We start from the raw sequence: 12,245 nt of genomic DNA on the forward strand, positions 1-12,245 counted from the left end.
TGTGTGTGTGTGTGTGTGTGTGTGTGTGTGTGTGTGTGTGTGTGTGTACACCCTGTATGAGCCCCTTGTGTTTCTGAGCAAAAATTTCCAGAGAATTTTTTCCAGGCCAACCGTGTGCTCTGCTGCTGATAGGGAAATCTGAGTCTTGCAGCAACTTTTCCCCTGATTCCCTTTGCTGTACCCTCTGGCTGCAGCCTGCCTTAGGGACCCTCAGCCAAAAATCTACCCTCTCTTCTTTCCTATTTCTAAAGTCCCATCTGTTAAATTCTGGAAGGGAGCTGGCACCAATGGCCAACATGGAGGGGTACCTATCTCTCTGTCTCTCTATCTCTGTTTTCCCGCCTATGTTCACTCAACTAGTGTTTGGGCCCTGAAACCAATCAATCCAGAGGACACTGGAACCTGTACCAGTCAGCCCCCACTGGAGCCACTTGGAAGGTCTTCCTCAGCCTTCTTCTCCCCATCTCCAGCAGTCTTTCTCTTCCTTTTCAACACAGCCAGGCCGGCCGAAACTTCCTAGGCTAAGGTCCCTGCCTTTTTATTTCTTGCCCTTCCTCCCTGCCGCCCTTACCCTTGCTTGGGAGCCCCTTCCAGCAATGGCTGGGGAAATCTCCCAGGTTGGAATGTGGTTCTCATCCCCTTCACCCTGTGACCCAGCCTGTTCTGATATGGGGGGGAGGGTTGCTGGACAAGGAAGGCAACTGGAGCAGCTGGAGGCCTTGTGTGGTGGCTGAGGCTGACTCTTCCCACTCCTCACCCTCCAGGAAACTCAAAACCCAAGAACCCAGGGCTGTGGCAGAGCAATGCAGCCCTTGTACAATGAGAGCTTGTGTGGAGCCTGCTGGGATAGCCAGGGGGATGCTGGGGGAGGAGAACAAGTGGTGTTTCCCTGCTGTTTGACTTCCTGTAGAGACATCCAGCCGCCTCCTCCTCCTCCTCCTCTTCCTCCTCCCAGAGCTGCTATCCCAGCCACTCATCTACATTGCCCTACTCTCTGGAGGAAAGACCAAGGCGAAGCTAGGTCTGGGGGCTCAGTTCTGACTCTGCTATTGATAGTGTGACCTTGGGCAAGTCACTTTCTTCTCTGGCCCTCATGTCCTCTTTGTGTAAAGTGAAGCTGGATTTGATGTTTTTTAAGGTTTCTTTTAGCTCTGATCTGCTATGAGTCACCAAGATCATAGAATCAGCATTCTAGAGGTGGAGGAAACTTCAGAGGTTATCTAGTCTAAATCCCTCATTTTACAGATAAGGAAATTAGGGCTGTGTCAGTGAAATGACATGTCCAAGGTGACACAGGTAGTATCAGAGGTGGGATTTGAATTCAGGTCCTCCAGCTCCAGAGTCAGTGCTCTTTTCTTTGTACTCTGAGAGTAGAGGGATGCTTTTTTCTTCAATATATCCCCTGCTGACCTATAAAACCCTGCTACTTAAGCAACATGAGGTTATCAGGGTGAGGATCAGACACCCACCTGACCCTTAGTGGGAGAGGTACAGCTCATGAAGACTCCAAGGATCTTTTCATTTCACATTTGCAAAATTTCACTTGTTGGCAGAGTACTCATATCTTGGAAGGACTAGTCATCTACCATAAACCTCTGTGCCACTCTCACCATAGCCTGAGTAGCATGGCAAGGAATCACAAACCTTTCTATCCAAGGACACAGATATAGACGGATACACACAGTTTTAGAGTGGATCACTTAGAGAAGGACCACTTCTTCACACATATATCCACCCCCCCCCACTAACCCCTGCCCCACCATGCTGTTGTGGATAGAGGCTGGACGTGGAGTCAAGAAAATCTGTATTTGAATGCTTACACACTTTAGAGACAGATGGGTGACTCTGATCTGTCGCTGCCTTAATTACCTTATCTGTAAAATGGGGATCCCAAGAACATGTACCACATAGAATTGTTGTGAGGATCAAATAAGTGAATATGTATAAACTGCTTTGCAAACCTTAAAGAGCTTTATAAATGCTAACTCTTTTATTTCAGCAATGACCCTGGATCTTGGTAGAGAGCCTGGATCCCTGGGTTCTGGGTAAAAATTTTAAAGTCAGCTGGATAGTGTTGTTGGCAGTATAACAGATTGGGGGTGGGACAATATGGCTTCTGCTCTTGGCTGTACCCAACTGGCTTAATGTCTGGCCTTGGGCAACTTCTTTGGACTTCAGTTTTTTTCATTTATAAAACGGGGGAAATGACCTTGGCCTTCCTGCCTCACAGTGGGGGCTTGTGAAAACCCAGTGAAAAGGGGTGTGTGTGTGTGTGTGTGTGTGTGTGTGTGTGTGTGTGTGTATGTTCTGGGAAGACCCATGTTTAGCAGATTTCTTTTGGGTTTCCTAGTAGTATGTACCTTCCCTCCTTTCAGGAGGGCTCTGAAGGTGCTGGAGTTAGGGAGCTGTAGGACCATTTCTAAGCTGCTCCCCAGTCCTGTTGTTCAGTTCTTAATGTTGGCCTGGCATGCCTTTGGGGGCAAAGGGACCCCTTTATTCTTGTGGTCTTGGCTAGTGGGTAATTCATTTTGACCACATGTCAGCGAAATTAAGGCCCTATATTGACATGGTTGCTCTGGTTCTAGCAGAGGGGTTGTGGGGAGAGATGCTGGTCATAGAGTCATCAGGTCTAGAGATGACCTTGATATAATTGAGACCATTCCTCTACCTCTTGATAAATTTGCCAGCTGCCAAACATATGCATTTCCATGTATCTCCCTGTCTTTCCGTGTGGCTTTCTTCCACGGGAAGTTCTCAGAATAGAATCAGGGATCAGAAAGGGATGAAACATTTACCTTGTTAATCAGCCCAATTCAACAACTAGTGCTGCCTGAGGCTGCCATTCCTGTCTGTCCTTCTGTCCAGTTTGCCCTGGTGTGCCCAGTTTGATGTGTGTGCCTGTGTCTAAGTATGTGTATGTGTGTTCCCCTTTCTCTGTGGGGACCTTTATCTTAGCGGGACCACAAGCTAAGGAATCAAGAAGGGATGGGACTTGACCTTGGCCCTAAAGATTTTGGACTGGTGCCAAAGAGGAGAGGTGGGGGAGATGTTTTGGTTTAGGAGAAGTAACATGAGCAAATGCATAGGGAATTGGGGGCACGTTTAGTAAACTGGGGGCATGGTGAATAGACTAATCTGGTTTGAGCAAGGCTGGTTCAGTAGGGAAGTGTTGAGACACACGCTAGGAAGTGTTGAAGACACAAGCTGGGACCACATTCTACAGGGCGTTTGAGAGTCAGCTTAGAGTTTGTTCTTGATTTGTAGGTACTGGGGAGCCTTTCATGGTTCTTAGTCAGGGAATGTTATGTAATCAGTGCTGTGCATTAAGAGGATTATTCAGATTGTGGTGTACAGGATGGATTAAAGGAGGTGTATGTTCTAGGAATAGGGATGGAGAATGAGAAGAGAAGTCTAGAGAAGGCATTCTCAACCACTTTACCCATGACATAAGCACCAGCATTATGATGTCATTGGCGTAGCATTCCAAACACCGGGACAGCACTCTATTCACACAGGGCCAATGTTGTCCCCTTCCTCTGCTCCCCAAAGCCCTGTAGTACAGAATCCCTGGGTAGGAGCCCTGCCCACAGCCCTCCCTGGAACATTGGGAGTTGATTGCCAAAGTAAATTCCCAATCCCTGCTCCCCTTGGGGTTTGGAGGTACCTCCAGGGATTCTCTTCAGGGTCTGACCTTTTATTTTTTGAAGGTGACTCTCACACAGAAGGGTAGCAGTGGCAGACAGAGAGCATTTAGAAGGAAAGAGGGGAATGTTGGAAGCCACTTCTCCATTCTGTGGCCTGGGGCTGAGCAAATTCACATCTGTTTATTGGGAAGGCAGGGATGAACCTCCCCATTTCTCAGATAGAGAATCCAAGACCTTGAGAAGGGCCATGATGCAGGCAATGCCTCAGAATGTGTCAGGCAGAGCTGGAACTATATCCCAGACCTTCCCAGTCCCATGACCTAGTCTCTCGTTTCTTTTGTTGCTAGGTTCGGTTTTAGAGCTAAATACAGGACTCTAAATGGGTTGGAGGGAATTTTCTGGGGGTCCTACCTTCATGAATTGATCTTGGGTTGGGAGCTTATTGAGTAGAAGAGCAGGGGCTGCTTAAAATAGGGGGAAGAACACCAGATTTGGAGTCAGGGAATGTGGGTTTGAATCCTAGCTTTGCTATTGTGATCTTAGACAACTTGTTAGACTTAAACTGTCTGGACCTCTATTGCTTTATTAAAATGAAGGGTTTGGATTTGATGCCTTGTAGCCACTCCCCACTTCTAATTCCTGTAGGCCTCTGAGGTAATGATACTAGGGTTGCAGACGGGACCTGGTGCTGTGGTTTCACTTGGGTGATGGGTAGGAAGAAGGGTTCCAGATGAGTTACTCCCCCTCCACCCATCTCTCCCAGAAATGAGCCTGTAGGGATGGGGAAAATTCGAGAGAGAGTGTGATCTCACCAAGTTGTCCAGGGAGGAATCCTTCTAAGTCTGATGTTCACTCTTTTATGCAGTTCCACCAATGAGGATCAACTTGCAGGAGGAGACCCACCCCACTGCCAGGCCCTGACACCAGGAACTCCCCTAGATGGTCCAGGACTGACACCCTATCCCCACCCCCTTTCCCCATCTACTCTGACTGGGCTTCTTCTGCCTGGGAGCTCCTGCAGCTGGTGTGAAGAGCTTTGTGGAGGGAGGTGGGTACCCCCTGGCACTGAAGCCCAGAGGGGGAGGGGAACAGATCAAGGAAGACAGAAAAGATCAAAGGTGACTGCAAAGCTTCTGATTAGCCTTGGGCCTCAAGTGTGATTGAGAGCCATGTTTGAGGACCAGGACCTTGGAGGAAAGGGAGGAAAATGGTGGGTTGGCCCTTCTGCAGTAGGGAAGAGGGAACCTCTTGCAGAACAGGGTTGAAAGGCCATTCCCTTCTTGGGTCTTCAGATTGTAACATCTGTCCCCAGAGTGCCCGTGACTCAGGAGGACCTTTGGTCTGGGCACAGAGCAGAAGAGTTGGGGGTAACTCAGCCCAGGGCTAGTCCTTTGCTTTAAGTTGTGAGAAGTCTAGATGCTCCAATAAGAGACCCTTCTGAGGAAAGAGCCTGGGTGAGGGGAACTTCTAATGGCTATGAGGGTCTTGGGGTGGTTACATTGGAATCTTCTTTCAATGTATTCCTTGGTTTCCATTCATCTCTGTCATTCTCTATATCTGGCTTATAGCTTCTCATACTGTTTCTCCTCAGTCTCTAGTTGCTTATGTCTGTCTTGAGCTGCCTCTTTCTGTCCTGTTTCTGTGTCTGTCTTTCCATTTATTCTTCTGTCTCTGACATTTTGTATCTCTTTCTGTCTCTGTCTTCCTCTCTATCTCTCTGGGTCTTTCTGTCCCTGTTTTTGTGTCTCAGTCTTTCAGTGTCTCTGTCTGTTCCCCCTGTCCCCTGCCTCTGTGTCTCTCTGTCTGTCCCCGTGTCTATGTCTCAGTCTCTCTGTCTCTGTCCTCCATCTCTGTCTTAGTCTCTTTGTATTCCTGTCCCTCTTTCTCTGTGTCTCAGCTCTTGGTGACTCTGTCTACCCTCAGTGCAATGTTCCATCCTCTCCTCCCCCACTTCTGCCACACACACACACATACACTCAGACAATCAAGACCTTTGTGGGATGACCGATGGGCTGGCCGGCCGGGCGCCGCTGGCTCCGCATTGCTGATGAAACGGAGCCCTTTGTTGTCCTCTCTTTAGTCGGCAGTATTTCTTTTTGGGGGCTGGATGTATTCCTGGCAGGGTTGATGATGGATGCTCTCTCCCTTCCAGCAGCGGCATTTTGGATTCCTTGCCCAGGGCCAAAGCTTGCTTGCCTTTCTTCCCCCCTACCCTGCTACCCTCTCAGCCTCCCCAGGCTGTAACTCCTTTCCATTGGCACCTTGGTAGCCCATGCCACCCCAGCCTCTCAAAGACTTCCATGACCAGTAGGGGACTTTGTGGTGGAGGAGGGTATCAGATGTTGTGGAGCAATCTGGCTGTGCTGTCTTTAACCAATCTGGTGAATGGTGGATGAAGGCATGAGCTTTAGGGAGCTGGTAGGGAGACTGGGTGGCCTCCTTATAGCTCATTGTAAATACTTATCGCTGTTCCATGAGCAGATCTCTGGGACCACCAATGAGTTGGGGGAGTGGGACTGAGACAATCTTGTCAAAGGCATAAAGTGCTTTGGAGGGGCTTGGGGGAAGTCCTTTTCTTTTTGTGAAGCTCACTCTTGTGTCTTCTATCCTTTCTTTTCTAAGTATCTAGGGCAATTATCTCAGAAACCACCTCTCAAGGAGACTGAGGTCTACTCAGACTAGAGCACAGAACATTAGTCTTATTGACCTCAGCTAACTCTCAGTTGTCAGGGTGGCCCTTCCCTCCTAGCTCTGCTCCAGAAGGCTGGAAGGGGCTGAGGATTCATCAAACTTGAGATTCCCACCCCTGCCCCCACCCCAGGCTAAGTTAAAACAGATGAGGCATATCCAGAGTTGGGTGGGAGGATAGACTGGAGGGAGGGAGGGAACTGAATGAAGGTCTTTCCAGAAGCAGGCAGGCCTCAAGGGAAAGAGTCAAAGGAGGATGAGCTGCAGGAAGCTTTGGGGGCAGGCCACAGGTTGGGGGAAGAGCCTGGAGTGACTGGTGACTGTGCCTGCCAGATTCCCCTATCTCTGGATGGCAGGAGCTCTGCTAAGGACCCTTCTGAACAGCCTGCAGGAGAATGGCGGGGATGGGCTGATAGGATGTGCCAATGTGGGGTGGAGGAGCGGGGTGCTGAGGCGAGCAGCGTGCTGGAGGTGGATGGGGGAAAGGGAATAGAAGCTTCCATATATGGACCCTTTCTTCCCCCCTTGTCCCCAAATACACACACACACACACACCCCTCTTCTAGGTAGGCCAGTGCTTAGACTTTTGGGTTTGGAGTCAAGAAAACTTGAGTTCAAATCCAGCCTCAGATACTTACTAGCGGTGTAACCCTGGGCAAATCACTTCACCCCTGCCTTTGTTTTCTCTACTGTAAAATGGGGATCATAATAGGGTTGCTGTAAGTATCAAATGAAATAATATTTGTAAAGCACTTAGTATAGTACCTGGCACATGGTAGGCACTTCCTCCCTTCCTTTCTTCTTCCTTAACTTGATCCATTTTCTTTTATTCTTCCTTACTGCCTGCCTCCCTCCCTCCTTCTTTCCTTCCTTCCTTCCCTTCCTCCATCTTTTCTTCTTTCCCTCCTTCCAAGATAAAGACTTTTTGATTCACTGGAACACATTTGAAAGGGTTTAGGGTTTACCCTCTGCCTACTAGCAGGGTGACTAAGGACAAGTAATTTTCTTCTCTCTGAGGCTCTGTTTCCCCAACTGTAGAATGAAAGGGATGTTCTCTCCAGTCCCTTCCAGGTTTGACATTTTTTTGGTTCTGTGAGTTAGGTCTTAGGGACTCAGAGAGTCTTGCCTGTCTACTCCCCTCTACCCACATTTCCTTTAGGACATTTTGAGAGGCCTAACCTTCTTACTGTGACCTCTTACCTTCTGTCTGGGCAGTGGAGTGGAGTTTCTCCAGCCCCAGCTTCCTAGGCTGATAGTGCTTTGTCCCAAAACACCTGTTCCTTGACATCTCATGTCTCCTGAGCTTAAGTCTCTCCCCCGGCTAGTCTGGATGTGATGAGGGAGATGCCCAGACTTAGGGTTAGGGTCCTATACAAGCAGGCCCTGGGGAAAGAGATGGGGCCTGTCCCTCAGAATCTCTAGTTTTCTTTGCCTGAGGCAGGGCAAAGAAGGGTTTTGGGAAGAGAGTCTCAGGCAAACAGAGACATGGATACTAGAGAGACCTAGACAGAGCATTCAAAGGAGATACAGACTAATAGATGCAAACCCAGTGAAACTGGAGCTGGAGAAGGGCTGAGAGGGGAGTCTTAGTGTCTCATACTGCCTTCTTTTCTTGTCTATTTCCCTTGGGGGTACAGTGGAGAAGACAATGGTGGTGGAAGGAGCTGACTTCTATTTGACCTGCTCTGGAGGAGCCTAAGCCCTGAGGAAAGAGAAGGAGGGAGCTGAGTTCTCCAGTAATTCGGCTATTGATTTCTGTCACTAGCTAGGGCTGGCAGAGAGCACAGCTCGATTGCTTCCTCCTAGGGTAGAGAGACTCCTTCTGCCTCATTCTCTGACTTTTTGAGGGCAGTTGGTGATTTGGGAGGAGGGGAATCAAGATTTTTAAAACTGGAAGAAGCCTTAGCCTCTCTTACTAGAAAGGAAACTGAGGCACAGAGAGGGGATGTGATTTGGTCAAGATCACACAGCCGGAAGTAGAACTCAGAGATTTAGGATTCTCTTGTCTAGCACACTTCTCATTTCATGTTGAGACTGAAATCCTTATTGGGTTTTGAGAGACATCGGCAACTTCTTATTCTCCCAGCTTAGAGCTTCTGGAGGCTGTGGAGTCTGACTGCCCCAACTCACAGTCCTCCTAAGGCCTATGGTTCAGTCCTTGTCTCCAGTGGGTATATCTTGCCACTGGACCCAGATGGTTCCAGAGGAGAAAGTGAGGCTGGTGACTTTGTACACCCTCCTTCACTTAAATCCAATTCACTTGCATGTCATGGCATCACCTCCCAGATGTCATGGTCCTCTTCAAGAACGAAAGACAAACAACAACAAGTGGAGTGAGTGGGAGTGGGGTTTTCTGAAGACATGGCCCAAAATTGACCCATCCCTTTATCGCTATTCATAGGGCAAATCCTTCATAGGACTTCTTCCTGGCTCACAGCTAAATCTCTTTATCTCTATGATTTTGTTGGGGGCGGGGAGTAGGGGTGAATTTAGGTTAAACACAAGGAAGGACCCCATGGGTTTCAAAGACTCTTGAACAAGTAGGTTCAGAAACATTGTAAGGATAGACTCCTCTTAGGGGGATGGGGGTAGGGGACACTAGGATGGGTTCTCAGAGGGAGGAGGTTAGACAGGATGACTCCAAGAGGTCATTGTTGGCAAAGTCACTTTGTTCCTCCTGCTCCTCTCTGTTCTGGGGACAGTCTTAGAGACTATCTCTCCCATTGCATTGAGCTTCTCTCCATTCCAACCCAATAGGAACCAAAGTATACCTTTGGGAATGAGGCTAAACTGAGAGGCTTGGGGTATGTGGGCAGATTCTGGAAGGGGCAAAACCTTAGAAGGATTGACTTTTGGCCCCAGCCTACTCTTTAACAGTGAACTTTTTACCTGGGGTGGAGCTGGGCCTGGGTACTTTCAGAAATTTCTCTACCCCATCCACCTCATCCTTTCCCACTGGAAGCTCAGGTCCTCTAGCCCAATGCTGTCTTTGTTACTCATAGCTGGGGGGGGGGGTAGTGACTGTCATTCTGGGCCTTGAGTGGAGGTGTGGGGCATCTAATTTGGTCCAAAGGGATTCTTTGGAACAGATATCCGTGGAGATTTCCCTCTTGACTGGGTCTGCTATGATTGGTCCCTACCCTCCTTCTCACTCATCCCCATTCATCATCACATGATGTCCACATCCATGCTCTTTAGGGCACCCAGCCCCCACTCAAATACAGACGGGAAGGGTCGCTATCTTGGCTGCAGGTTGGTATGATGGGATGATAGATTTGGAGTTGGAGGAGCCTTTAGAAGGCCTAATACAACTAATCCATCTAATCCACCCCCCTTATTTTGCAGATAAGGAAATTGATGCCTAAAGAAGTAATTTGTCCTTGGTCAAAAAGATGACAAAATTCCAGATTTGAATTCAAGTCCTCTGACTTCAAAAACAGCATTTTTGGATTTAGATCTGGGAATATTTTGAAATATTTGGCACCTCCTGCTCCTATCCCCAGGTCCTGGGGCTAGATAGGATGGGCGCCTAGAGCAGACCACAATACCTTCTGCTGGCATCCTTCCTTTGCAATTTCTTTCCTTCCTTGTAGCAGCACTTGCTAAGGGGATTGTCAGCCCAAGAGCAGCCTCAAAACCTGAGAGCAGGGTCTGTGGGGATCTAAGGGCTCTCAGGAGCCATTGTCACGCTTTGAGATTCCACCATCTTCTTTTTGCTCAAGTACTATGTCATGGTTAACCTGAGCCAAACTGAGTTGGGAAAATCTACCCATGGGGCAAATTTTAATGTTCCAGAGCCTATGAGACACAGGTTTCAGATTATCTATGCCCTAGCCTGGCCGCCATCCCTCCCATTGCTGCAGATAATGTGGAGTTGGCAGTGTGTTGTCAGCAAACACCCACCCTTGTCTGTGTCCTTGGGGTGGGATGGGGAGTGTCTAAGCACTTTAGGGGAGAGAAAGCTGTGTCCTGCTGCTGTCATTACCCATACTCGGGACTCTGGTGTCCTTTCATGAACCAGGGCTCCCAATATTATCCCCTTTTCTCAGCTTCTTTCTCACTCTAGTCATTATCCCTACCCCCACACCCCTCTAATGCAAGGGCTACTCATTGGAGGGGGGTGTGTGTGATGGTGGTGTGGGAAGACTAGGGAGGAGGGCGGCAAAGGGCTCCAGGGCCTGGCGGGCTGGCGAACAGGACAAAGAGTCAGTGTGTGCCCGACTGGGTGGGGGGGTGGGGGTGGAGCTCCAACCAGATGTGAGTCTCTCCCAATGAACAAACAACCCGCTCAGCGGGCAGCACTGTTCCACCCTACCCAGGCCCTCTGGCTCTGACCCTCCCTCTTGGAGCTCCCAAATGGGTGGGAGACCATGGGCTGTCCCCCACCCCCAAGCAGAGAAGGGCAGCAGTTACTACAGATGCCAGAAATCCACCACCGGGCTATCAAGACATGATGATGGCTCCTGAAAGCCTTTGGGTAACCATGGACCCTGCTCTTGGGTTGACCCTAAATGAAAGCCACACCCTCATCTTCTCAGATGCAGTGGTGGTCAGCGTCCTTGAGGACAGATTTTTTTCTTTTGAGGGCACGAGGCAGAAGATTGGCTAACATGGAATAAGACAATTCTTTCCCCCCTCATCAGCATTAGAGGAAGAGTAGAGAAGGGTATCACATAGTACTGTGTGAACCTGGGCAAGTCTGGAACTTAACTTCCTCATCTGTAAAATGAAAGGGTTGATCTCAGGATTTCTGAGGATCCTTGGAGTCCTAGATCTGTGATACTATAAGTGACCTTTTGACTTGTTCTGGGATGGATCAAGGCATGATAAATGAGGCCTGCCCCTCCATGGACCTCCCTAACCCTCCAGGGCCTGGTTACTACAGTATCTCTTTGCTCTGAAACAAGGGCTTCACCAAGACCCCAGTGTAGCAGGGCTGTTAGGAAACCTGGAATGTAGTCGTTAACGGACCATATTAACTTAGAAAACATTAGTGCTCAGAGGGGCCTAAAAGACCATCCAATCTAATTATTTTCAATTTGATGGATGAAGAAGTAGGCCCAAAGATGGGGAAATGACAAGGTCACATGGTTGGGGGAGGGTAGGTATAGGGCTATCCGTCCCCATTTCTTTCCAGTTTCATGGAGACCCAAGTGCTGGGGGAAATGGGTACAGATCTCCCTAGTCTTAGGTAGTTTGACCTATTAGTCATTATGTTGATTCTTCAGCCTAAACAGAAAAAGGATGAGTGAGAAACTTTCCAAATATCTTTAGAAGTAAAGGGATGGGGGAGTCAGGGGTGTTTCATTAATAGGAACACTTTTTCTTCCTGGGGCCTGGTTGGGGATTAGATATTAGGAAATGAAGTTGGCCCAGACACCCTGTACCTGCTGCCTAGGTGAGGGGCCTCTGTCAACACTGCAGTCACTCTTTATTCTCCTTGCCTGAGCCTAGTGGGGGATGAAGTACTGGGGGGGATACTTTATGAACTGACCCCCCAAAAATATATTCTGGCTCCCTGCAGATTTTTCCTATAAAATGAAAGGGTTGGTCTCGAGGTTTCTGAGGGTCCTTATAGCCCTAGGTCTGTGATACTATAGTGACCTTGTTCTGGGATGGATCATGTGCTATATATCAGATGCATGAGGTACTGTATGATCTTCAGTCATCTGTTCCTCCCCCCCCCCAAAAAAACCGGAAAACTTTTTAGGATTATAGGAACTAGGTGAGAGAGTAGAGGACTAATCTAATCCTCCCATTTATAGGTAAAGACTCTAAGGAACAAAGAGAAATAACTTGCTCAAGGTCTCATAGGTCATTAGATTATAGATTTAGTGCTGTAAGGGACCTTAGAAATCATCAAGGCCAACCCCCTAATTTTACAGCTGAGGAAACACGTACAGAGAAGTTAAT

The 12,245-nt window shown here is 48.6% G+C and overlaps 1 protein-coding gene across 8 annotated transcripts in view; it reads left to right on the forward strand.

The window, feature by feature from the left end:
- Positions 1–12,245, forward strand: part of CXXC5 (CXXC finger protein 5) — a 54,777-nt gene that overhangs the window by 37,955 nt on the left and 4,577 nt on the right. For 2 of the 8 annotated variants that reach the window (XM_027856550.1, XM_027856551.1), the window contains exon 2: positions 4,510–4,692. The exons of the other annotated variants lie outside the window; for them this stretch is intronic. The gene's annotated coding sequence lies outside the window, so the exon portion shown is untranslated. The remainder of the gene's footprint in view (positions 1–4,509; positions 4,693–12,245) is intronic. 8 annotated transcript variants of the gene reach the window in all.

This window comes from Vombatus ursinus, unplaced genomic scaffold (assembly GCF_900497805.2).
Source record: "Vombatus ursinus unplaced genomic scaffold, bare-nosed wombat genome assembly UNPS02011572.1, whole genome shotgun sequence".
NCBI lineage: Eukaryota > Metazoa > Chordata > Mammalia > Diprotodontia > Vombatidae > Vombatus > Vombatus ursinus.